General features: G+C 53.7%; 1 pseudogene across 1 annotated transcript; it reads left to right on the top strand.

Annotated features, from left to right (window-relative positions):
• The first annotated feature begins 263 nt into the window (after positions 1-263).
• On the top strand, positions 264-6,126 carry LOC309626910 (serpin A3-8 pseudogene; annotated as a pseudogene). Its single transcript has 3 exons — positions 264-1,011; positions 2,680-2,953; positions 5,372-6,126. The product of its transcript is annotated as a serpin A3-8 pseudogene (transcript).
• The last annotated feature ends 5,124 nt before the right edge of the window (positions 6,127-11,250 follow it).

Below are 11,250 nucleotides of genomic sequence, written 5' to 3'. Positions count from 1 at the left end.
TGGGTTCTCACTGGACAGCACCTCACACCCATCACCAGCTTCCCCCCTTGGAGGCAGGCAACCCAGGCTTCTCACCCTCGCTCCTCCACTTGCTTGCTGGGTGACCTTGGAAAAGCCCCTTTCCCTCTCTGTGCCCAGTTTCTCCATTGGGGAAATTGGTAACAATTACAAGACTTGCTTCAAAGGGTGAGAGGGAGCCCAAAGCCTCCTCACGTATGTTGGGAGCCCAGGAGGGTGCCTAGAACTGGGAGGTCACAAAGCAGCAGAGGCAGAGAGAAGAGACACCACGTGGGGACAGTGGGTGGTGGTTGGGACATCAACTGACACACCGAGACTTAAAGGAGCTTTGCTTTTCAGAGATGAGGGCAGAGGGCATATCCCCCCTCCTGGCTCTGGGGCTCCTGGTGGCTGGGCTCTGCTCCAGTGTCCACTGCCTCCCAGGGGGCAGGCTTCACCTGGAGGATGTGACCTCAGAGGACCAACACAAAGGGGCACCTGTGGACGACCACACATTCGTCTCTAGCAACATCGACTTTGCTTTCAGCCTCTACAAGCAGTTGGCTTTGAAGACCCCCAATGAGAATGTCATCTTCTCCCCCATGAGCATCTCCATGGCCTTGGCCTTCCTGTCCTTGGGGGCCCGCGGACCCACCCTGATGGAAATCCTGGAAGGCCTCAAGCTCAACCTCACGGAGACTCCCGAGACAGAAATCCACCAGGGCTTCCGGCACCTCCTGCAGATGCTCGGCCGACCCAGCAACCAGCTGCAGCTGAGCGTGGGCAACGCCATGTTCGTCGAGGAGCAGCTGAAGCTTCTGCACAAGTTCAGGGAAGATGCCAGGGCGCTGTGTGCCTCCGAGGCCTTCTCCACCAACTTCCGGGGTTCCGACACTGCCAAGAAGCTCATCAATGACTATGTGAGGAATAAAACCCAGGGGAAAATTGTGGAGCTCTTCAAGGACCTTGACAAGCTCACAAATATAGACCTGGTGAATTATATATTCTTTAAAGGTGAGTGCCTGGATGGGGGTTCAGAAAGAAACCCCCTTTTTTTCCTGAGGCTTCAGGGCTATTTCTGTCCTGGCTCAGACAACTGTATCATTAGGCAATATATTAAAGAGGTGGCTGACCCCAGCTTAGGGAGCTTGGGCACTAAGGCCCTGCCCCAGCCATAGGCTTTGTCTGTCTTCGGATTTTCCAAATTCCAATCGTCATTAGGACATAAGGGCAGGGGAGCCACTAACCCTTTGTTTGAGGCAGAGGGAGGTTTTTTATTCTGACTTAAACTTGCCTGGCTGCCAGAAGGAAGGAGATTTCCATTCGTGTCACTCTTGAGTGACCAAGAACTGCAGCCTCCTTCCTGATGAGCTGGGTGTGGACCCACTCGGGACGGCCTGGGCTGTGCGCGCTCTGAGCCGTCTCTGACCTGGGCTTTTTTCCGTCCAGGGGACTTGGTCTCTGGAGGTTCCCAGTGAGGCTGGCGGCCGTCTTCACAGTGAGACAGCCTCTGAAGAGCCTGGGCATCCCAAGGTTCTTCATTTGTGCGCTTCTATCATCTGGAGGGTAGAATTGGCAAGGCCACCATCAGGACAAGCCTCTGCAGAAGGAAACATCCTAGACAGGACCTTCTCCCAGCTTCTAGTTGGTTCGACGCCCAGTCCCAGTGATAGAAACTCAACATTGCAAACTTCAGCCAGGAAATTCATAAGGGGCAGACTGAAGGCAGACTTTGCACGGGGAGCGGCTGTGCAAATAGGGACCCAAAGATGGATCACCAAGTCAGGAAGTGGTCAGGTGTTTAAGAGACACTGGCTGTGGGGACCAGTTAGCCCTGAGCTAGGAGCTCCTAGCAGAGCCCAGGGCAGCGCTTCTGGGCCACTGATTTCACCTGTAAATGAAGGCCTGAAATTGAATTTCTCTGAAAACTGAATCCAGGCCTGTCCTGCTATGTTTGTTCTTTCAGTCTCCTGTACTTTCCTCTTCTACAACCCTGCACTGTCCTAGGTCTTTCTCCTCCCAAATCTCCCCACCAGGGACACCCCAGCCAGCCCGGAGTCCCCTCAGCTCCTGTCTCTAACCCTGAGGACACAGGCAGGGGTGGAAACAAAGCAGGAAGCGGGGGTGGATACACACTCCATGAAGCCCCAGGGCCCTGATCTCCCCAAGAAGCCCCCGTCACTGAATGCTCCATCCTCTTGCAGGGAGACCCGAGCCCTCTCCTCTACTGACCCCGCCCTGCCCTCCTGCTCCCCACGTGGCTCCTGCTTCAGCCTGGCTCACAAGGCTGTGGGGACATGTGCCCTCCCTGCAAAGCCAGCGACTAACCACTGGTCACTAACACTGTTCCCTTTAAGGACCAGGAGCTCCATTTCTCCGCAGGCCTAACCTCACCCCATCTCTCCCTTGCCCTCTCCTGTTCCTGTTGGTTTCTCATGTAGCACAATTAACCTGGTTTTTTTCGTGACCCCCTTTCCAATCCAGACCTGTGGGGTCACCCCCATCCCCAAGGGCCTACCCACCTACCCAGGTATATTTGCAAACATAGCAGGGCCATCCCTAGAGGCACGTGGGGGGCTGCTGGTGTGGGGAGGGTCTTCCCCGCTGAGGGACCAGGGCAGAGGAGTGAGACGCCTGCAGCCCTTGCACCAGAGACCCCTCATCTGCTCCCTCCACCTCTAGCCCGGTGGAAGAAGCCCTTTGATCCCAGCCGTACTTATAAGTCAGAGTTCCACGTGAGCGAGAACAGGACGGTGGAGGCGCCCATGATGACCACTGGGGGCCTGAAAACGCCTTACTTCCGGGACGAGTCGCGGGCCTGCACCGTGGTGGAGCTCAAGTGCACCCGCAACGACAGCGCGCCCCTCATCCTCCCTGACGAGGGCGAAATGCAGGACCTGGAGGCCGAGTTGCTCCCAGAGACGCTGAGGGGGTGGAGAGACTCACTGCAGCCCAGGTGACTGTCCCCAGGACCCGGACCTGTGGGCCCACCTGCCTTCTCAGCCCTTCCCCCTCTTCCTGGACTCCGGACCCGCAGCCCCCGGGCCTCAGTAATGTCCAGGGGCGGGGGCAGAGGTGGGAGGGCCCACCCGGCCCACCCAGGGGTGACCTTGCCCTTGGCTGCCTGCGTGGCTCTGGGCCTGAACTATTCCGTCTCTAAGATGATGACATCAGAGGGAGCGGGGCTGAGGGTTCCTCTGACACTAACATGCGCTGCGTCATGGGGATCCTCACACAGCCCCCGACACTCGTGCTGTTCTCTCCGTGGCTCCACCTCTTGCAGGTGGAGGGGGGCAGATGGAACTGGGATCAGTTGGGGGCTCAGGTGAGACAGACGCTGAGCATCAGCTTTGCACTGGCTAAACACTAATTCACTCATTTATTCATTCAACCATTCAGCACTGGTTGAATAGATGAATTGAGGACATGCTATGTCCCAGGAACTAATTTAGTCCCTGAGAGTAGGTCAGCAAATAAAACACTAAATTCCCCACCTTCATGGCACTTTGTAATTGCAGGAGACAGACAAGAAATAAATACAGTAACTAAATTATTTGGTACTTTGAGAGTTGAGAAATGGAGAGGTGAGTGATAGTAAAGAAAAAAGATAAAGAAAATTGTACCCAGAGGTAGCTTGTGATTGTAAATAGAGTGGCCCTTAGGTGATGTTTGAGCTGCAGAACTGAGCCTTGCAGACGTTTTAGGGAAAAGCGTTCCTGGTCAAGGGAACAGCCAGTGCAAAGCCTCTAAGGCATGAGCAAGGCTGGTGTGACTGAGGATTAGTGAGGCCAGAGCAGCAGAGCAGAGGGAGTGAGAGGGAAAGTTGGGAGAGGTCAGGGCACCGGGGGTGGGGGGGATACTCAGGTCATGAGGGGCCTTGCAGACCCCTTACTTGGCCCCCCTATAAAGGAAGTGGAGAATTATCACAAGGCTTTGGGCCAATGAATGAATGATCTGAGTAATGTTTCAAAAGGATCACCCAGGTCGTCCAGTGGAGAACAGACAGCGGAGGACAAGCATGGAGGCAGGGAGGCCAGCCAGGGGTCCAGTGCACTCACCCAGGGGAGCCGCTGGGGGTGGACCAGGAAGAGCTGGGGAGGGTGGCAAGGGGTCGGGTTCTGGATAAACTGAGGGTAGGCACACAGGTCAGGATGTGGAACTCAGGAGACTGGTATTAAGGAGGCCAGCGGAGGGAGAGGCAGTTCTGGGCCCAGTGTCTGCAGGGGAGATAGGGAAGGTTGTGGGCAGCTATGCAGATCCTAGGGGGAATGGGTGTGGAAAGTACGTTATAAACCGCAAAGAATGAGAGACCTGCCTAGACGTGACACTGAGGCTGCAGTCCCTTCCCCAACCCCTGTCCAGGGGACCGGACGCCTTGGGGCTGCCTGACTCTCAGCCCCACCTCGCTGAAGATCCCCGGACACCCCAGGACACGGGGACCCACCCTCCCGCTGCGTGTACTCCCTTCCCAACCCTTTCCTTCTTCCAATACCAAGAGCTACCACAGGACAAGGGCTCAGTGAATAGTTGTAAATGGATAGAATATTCATCAAACATCTTTGATTTACAAGCACTGGGGGAACAAGCATCTACACATTCCTGGCCCATAGAGGGCGCTCACTAAGAATCCGTTGAATGAATGGATAAAGTGGGGGGGGGGAGGGAGGGAGGGAGGAAGGAAGGAAAGATGGATTATGAGGAGGAATAGGTACCTCCTGCTCCCAAGGGACTCAGAATTTAATGGGAGCCACAGCCTCCTCGTATTTGGCATCTGTAAGAGCTGACACCGTGACGAGAGTCTTAAGGGAAATAGAGACAAAGAGAGAGGAGGCCTGGGGGTGGGAGACAGCATCTGTTGCTCCAAGAACCTGCGGCCACCTCTGCTCAGAAGCAGACACATCCCTGCCCTCAAGGGGCTCACTGGGAAGACAAGATAGAGATGTTGGATTGGTTGATTCAGGTCCCCAAGGCCCTTGAATGCAGCCCCCAACCCTCCACATCCCCCCCAAGCCCCTTCCCGGCCCCTCCCCTCCCCACTGCCCACACTCAGGCTGCCTGTGTGCTGTGGGGCAGCCCTTCTTTCTTCCCTCTTCCCTGCAAGTGCATCCACCTGCCTCCTGGACTCCTCATCACCCAGTCAGCTCGTCCCCTCCTCTGGGACTCAGGCTCCATGCCACCTCCTGCAGGAAGCCTTCCTGGTGCCCTTGGAGCAGCCGCCCCAGCACAGTCTCCCAGCAGCTGTGGAATCCCTGTTGGAAGAGGGTGTTTCCCGTGCCCTATGGGCTTACAGGGAGAAGCAGGGCCAGACGTGGGCACCGCCCCAGCCCCAGCCCTGGTGAGCTGCCTGGCACGTTAGATTCCTGCCTACGTGATGGATAATTAACGAATTAAGGAGAGTTACCCTGAGGGGTCTAGAAACTGAGGAAAGGAGTCCATATTCCAGGGAGAAGGGGGTAACTGGAGCAGAAACCACAGAAGACCAAGCTGTGAGGTGGGAAAAGTCAGGCTCTGAGTTAAGCAGAAGTTCAAGTTTATTTTTCTCATTTCCTAGACGGATAGATGAACTCAACTTGCCAAGGTTTTCCATCTCCAGCGACTATGAGCTGAGAAACATACTTTCCCAGCTGGGTATTAAGAAAGTCTTCAACCACGAGTCTGACCTGTCAGGGATCATAGAGGCCAACAAGCTGGGGGTTTCCGAGGTGAGTCTTTAAACTTAGGACAATTCATCCTTCTTATAGGAGCTTGAATGGTGACAGACAGGTAGATGTTTGGCTAATTTTGAATTTGCAAATTCATTGAATTTCTTATAACTCACTCACCCTCCCTGGGACTCCCTAAGCCCAGGAGATCTGGGTTACAATCATGGTGGGCCGCTGTCCCCACTTTCCCTGAAATCTAATGTGACCCAGAAGTCTATCATTGGGAAAGATCTGAAATCAGCAGTGGACCCCATGCCAAGCTCTACTTTTCACTGCCTATAGAGTCAAATACTTAAAATCTCGTACCCCTCAGTTTTTTCATCTGTAAATGAGGGTGATAGTTCTTAGCCAGCATGCAGAGTCTAGCAGAGCAGGTAAGAGGTAATAGGCACTAACAATGGCTACAGGGCCATCGTGATGGAAATACACTGAGCACAGGGCAAGAACACCAGGGCCCCTGGTACTGCGATCCTAGAAGCAGAGACGTCAGAGTGAATGGGGGAAGCTGGGCAGCCCTACAGTCTCCCCTGCGCCCCACCTGCCAAAGGACCTGGTAAAGGAGGCCCATGTGCCAAGGGGCCTGCGGGCTCCAGGGATGGGAAGCCACACCCTACGCCAAGTAGCCGAGGGCTCAGGGACATTTCCACTGGGGCAGGAGATGAGCAAAAGCAGCGCACCCCCATCTGCTGCTTCCACGTGGAGGGACTGTGGACAGTCGCCTGTGAGAAAAGTGCCTTGCCTTGCCCCTCCCCCTACACTAGGGGGCACTTCGGGGGCAGCACAGTCTCTGGACTCAGACAGAGAGGGATCCAGATCAGGGGGCCCCTGCTCTTTGCCTCTCTGACTCTGGGCCCAGCACTCGCGGCCTCACTTCGCACATCTGTGCATCATGACTGCAAACCAGCCGAGAGTTTGTTGGGAGGACAAACAAATTGAACAGGTTGGCAGCACGGTGACAGACAGCATCAGGTGAATGAATGCCAGGACTGGGAGGGGCCCCTGCTGCCCGATGCCCACTTCTGGGGGCTCTGGTCCCAGGTCCAGGTTCACTCCTCCCTCCCCAGGGCCCACGATGTGCCCTCGTGCTGACCTTGCAGGGGCTCCAGAACCTGACCTCTTCTGGAACAGCCCCTGGACCCCTCACTCCTGCAGCTGAGCTGGGCTTCCCTGCTAGGAGTTCCCCTGCTGCCCCCCAGCACCCCAACTTGGGAGACTAGCTACTTCCAGGTTCCCAGCTGAGCTCCTCCACCACCTGATGAGTTCTACATACTCCCCTGACAGAGGATCCCCCTCAGCAGCCAGAAGGGGGTCCTGGGAGTGAAAGAGCAGCAAACACACAGCCCTTCATCCCCCTGATGTGATAGGGGGCTGTGTCATCTCTCGGGAGAAGAGCTCCAGGCAATAATGATGACGTCACCTACAGCAGAAGGGTTGAGATCTCTCTGTCAGGCAGCCTGCTAAGACCTCTACCGGGAATAACCCATCTAATCCTTGAGATGATCACATGAGATACTTGCTGTTACTCATCCCATTTTACCAATGAGGAAACAGCATCAGAGAGGTTCAGTCATTTCCCCCAAGACCACACAGCTAGAAATTATTGCAGGCGGGTTGTTATCGCAACCTGATGAGTGTCAGAGGAACACTCCAAACCACAAAGCCATTCTGCCCATAAAGATTTTCACAGCCATGGCCCTCATGGGACTTAGGATATAATGGGCAAGACGGATGATGAACAAAGGACTGGAGGCTAAGAGGAGAAGACCAAACTCAGTGGGAAGTCAGGGAAGGCTTCCTGGAGGAAGGGGTTTCAGTGCTGCCAGCAGAGGAAGTGTAGAAGGTTGTGAGTGAACAGAGGAGAATGTTCCCAGCGTAAGAAAAAGTGAGGGGAACATTTTCAAGAAAGGGAAAGAAATTGAGCAGAACTGGAACAGAAAGCTGACGGGCTGTAGAGAAGATGGGACCATGATGGAGCCACTGGACCACTGGGGACCTGGCAGCTCAGTAAGGATGCTGGAAAGTTTCCATAGAGCCCTGGGCAGCTTTAAAGGAATTTATACTGAGGGTCTCTCTGAGCAGATTTGCATAGTGGAAAAATGACTCCAGCTGCTGTGTAGAGAAGCGATTCAGGGCCAGGACAGGGATGCAGGCTGGACATTAAGGGGGATGTTGCAGGAAATGGGGCCAAAGTGGGTCCAGCTGGAGCAGAAGAGTAGAGATGAGTGGAAGGCTGGGAGGAGAACCCATGTTTCTGTGAGTGGACGTGGGGAAGAAGGGAAAATAACCCGCATCTGGGTTTGGATCCTGGGTGATGACAAAGCATCCCCTGAGGAAGGACCCCCAGCAGGAGGAGCAGGTTGGGGAAGGGAAGGCGACACCCTCACGTTCAGATCCCAGATGCGTGGTTCCCAGGAGGCAGCCAAGGAATCTGCTCAGGGGAGTTCAGGAGAGAATCAGGGCTGGAGGGAAGCATGAAGATTCGTCCCCCAGGATGGGCAGGTGAGCGCTGAGGGGAGGAGGTCCCCTAAGCTGAGTGCCGTGGGGTGAGAAGGGGAGGGCACCCGAAAGGGCGGGGCACCAAGGAGAGGGAGCAGAGTGGGGAGGAGGGAGGAGCACAGGAGGAAAGCTGTCACCCCAGGACCACAGGAGAGGTGCCCAGGGGACAGCGGAGGGGACTTAGGGGTAAGGGAAGGATGAATGGTCCATGGGATGCAGTGATCTAAAGCCACAGGGAACGGGGCAAGGGCAGGGTGAACAGAGTGAGGGGAGGCCTGCCCTGGGCTGGAGGGGAAGGGAGGGAGAGCGAGAGGGGGTGCAGAGTTTAGCCTTCAGGGTGGTGAGAGCCGGGCTGGAGTTGCCTTGTGTGCTTTAAAGTTGCTGGAGCCTTGGGCCCGTTTGTGTGACCTTAGGAAAGATTCAGGAGGTGGGATGACAAACACCAGGGCTGCAGCATGGCACAAGTCCTAAGGGACAGTTAATAGAGGTGACTTGACCCACCCATAACCTGGGACCGCACAGGGAGCACCCAGCAGGCTGGCACCCTGCATCCCTGGAGAGAGCACAGTGCCTGGGATGGAGCAGATGGGAGGGGATCCTGACCAGGTGGAGGGGGAGAGTCAAGGTTAAGACATCCACTGTGAGGGGCAGGTGGAGGTGTGTGTTTCCTGGCAGGATGCTCTGGGGCCTCCTTACCTCCAATGCCTCTGATGATTTCCAGTGTAAGAGCCAAAGCCACTTGCTGAGTGGCATTTCCCTGGGGGAGTGGGTGAGGAAGAAGCATGAAATGGGACAGAGAGGGGACCGGGATATCCTGCAGGTCTGCTAGGCTCTGCAACAGGACTTGTGATATCTGATTCCAGGAATTCCTGGTGCTCCAGCCTTCGTAGTTGTAGGCTCTCTGTCTCCCCCCTTCCAGCCTCCTTGTGGAGTTTGAGAAGGCTGACTGCTGGGCTGAGGGTGGGGGTGGGAACAGCTGAAGACATGGAGTCATGGGTCTGAGAGCAGCAGGACACAGCCGAGGGCAGAAGGAGCTGAGGGTGAGGGACTTGGGATCACCAGGATGAGTGTGAACATCCTATTGGAGTGTTAATGTGACAGAGAAAGGCCACTCTGCTCTTGGCACAGGGGTGGTCCTCCTTGGCCCTCAGTTTCCTCATCTATAAAGCGGAATCAATGATAGACTCTGAGTGTGTGTGTGTGTACATGCATGAACATGTGTAAGAAGACAGGAAGTCACTGAAATATTTCCTCCTGAGTCCGATGGTTCCAGAGGCAGTACAAACATTCTGAAAGAGTCTTTTTGTGTGAATTAACTCCTCACCTGCTTAAACCCAGGTGCTCGTGGCTGTTTGCCCCTTGGCTGGGCCTGCCTGGCATCGCCCTGGAGGAGGCTCGGGGCTGCATCCCTCCTGCCCTGGGTCCAGGTGTGCAAGGAGCTTGTGCCTCAGCCCAGGGCTCATGCTCATCTGGGTCTGGATGTTACTGGAGAAAGGCTGAGCCCTCCTTTGAGGGGGCACCTGGGCTCCAGATCTTTGATCCTCGGGCTTAGTGTCCCTCTTCTCCTTCCCATGGGACCAAGAGGCCACCTATCTGCTGGTCGCCTACTGTTGACCTTGATGGGTCTCCCGATACTGACCACCTGCAACGACTCCCTGGTTCCTGTGTCATCCATTCCCTCCATCACTAACCAGAAAGGAATCCAGGGCTGAAAAGGCACCAACACAAGAAAAGACATGTCTTCGGTCTCTGTCATTCCGCCAACATCTAAAGCCCTCCAAGTGCAGGCACTGGGCTGGCGCTGGACATTCTGGGTAGAGAAGGTCGAGCTGGAATTTGCCTCCATAGAGCCCACAGCCTGATGGGAAGGAGACAGTGAATGTGGATGCGGCAGCCACTCTGATGGGCACACACAGATAGCTGGTGAGTTCAGGGATCGAGCCCAGGCTGGGGAAGTTGAGTTTGGCCTCCTGGAAGCACTGTCTTCAAATGCTATGTCCTGTACAGAGAAGACAGACACAAGGAGGAGACTTGCTGTCAGGAAAGAAGAGAGAGTGTGCTGTGTTCCTGGAGTAGAAGAAGATCCTATGGTCTGGATCACAGAGTCTGGGGGAACTTTGGGTATCTCCTGAGCTCAGGGGACCAACAGAGACAAGACCATGTCTTGTAAAGCATGTCAATAATTTTCTTTCTTTTCCAGCTTTATTGAGATGTAATGGACCTGTAATATTGTGAAAGTTTATTGTGTACAAAGCAATGACTTCAAACACTTATATCTTATGAATAAGGTCAGTTAATACTTCCATCTCCCTACATAATTACCATTTTTGTGTGTGGTAAGTATATTTAAGATCTACTCTCTTGGCAACTTTCAAGTATAAATACAATATTGTTAACTGTGGTTACCATGTTGTACACTAGATCCCAAAATTTACTCAGCTTCCAACTGGAAGTTTCTACCCTTTGACTAACATCTCCACATTTCACCACTCCTCAGCTTTTTGCAACCAACATTCTACTCTCTGCTTCTATGAGTTTGTTTCTTTTATTTCATATATAAGTGATATCCTACAGTATTTGTCTCTTTCTGTCTGACTTATTTTACCTGGCGTAATGCTGTCAAGTTCCACCCATGATGTAGCAAATGTCAAGATTTCCTTCTTTCTTATGACTGAATAATGCTCATGTATATCTATATCTGTCTATATCTCTATCTCTATCTATCTATCCATCCATGCATCCATCCATCCATCTATGTACCATTTCCTTTACCCATTCACACTTAAACAGATACTTAGGTTGTTTCCATAACTTGGTTATTGTGAATAATACTGAAATCAACATGGGAACACAGATATCTTTTTGAGGTAGTGATGTCATTTCCTCTGGATGTATATCCAGAAGTAGAAGTTCTGGATCATTGTGGAAAATCTATTTTTAATTTTTTGAGGAATCTCTGCAATGTTTTCTATGGTGGCTCTTCTGGTTTATATCCCACTAACAGTATACAAGTGTTCCCATTTCTCCACAGCCTGGACAACACTTGTTATCTGTT

Source organism: Balaenoptera borealis, assembly GCF_965194805.1.
Source record: "Balaenoptera borealis genome assembly, chromosome: 3".
NCBI classification, from domain to species: domain Eukaryota; kingdom Metazoa; phylum Chordata; class Mammalia; order Artiodactyla; family Balaenopteridae; genus Balaenoptera; species Balaenoptera borealis.
Note: the sequence above shows the minus strand (reverse complement) of the source record. Positions and strands in the feature narration are given on the sequence as shown.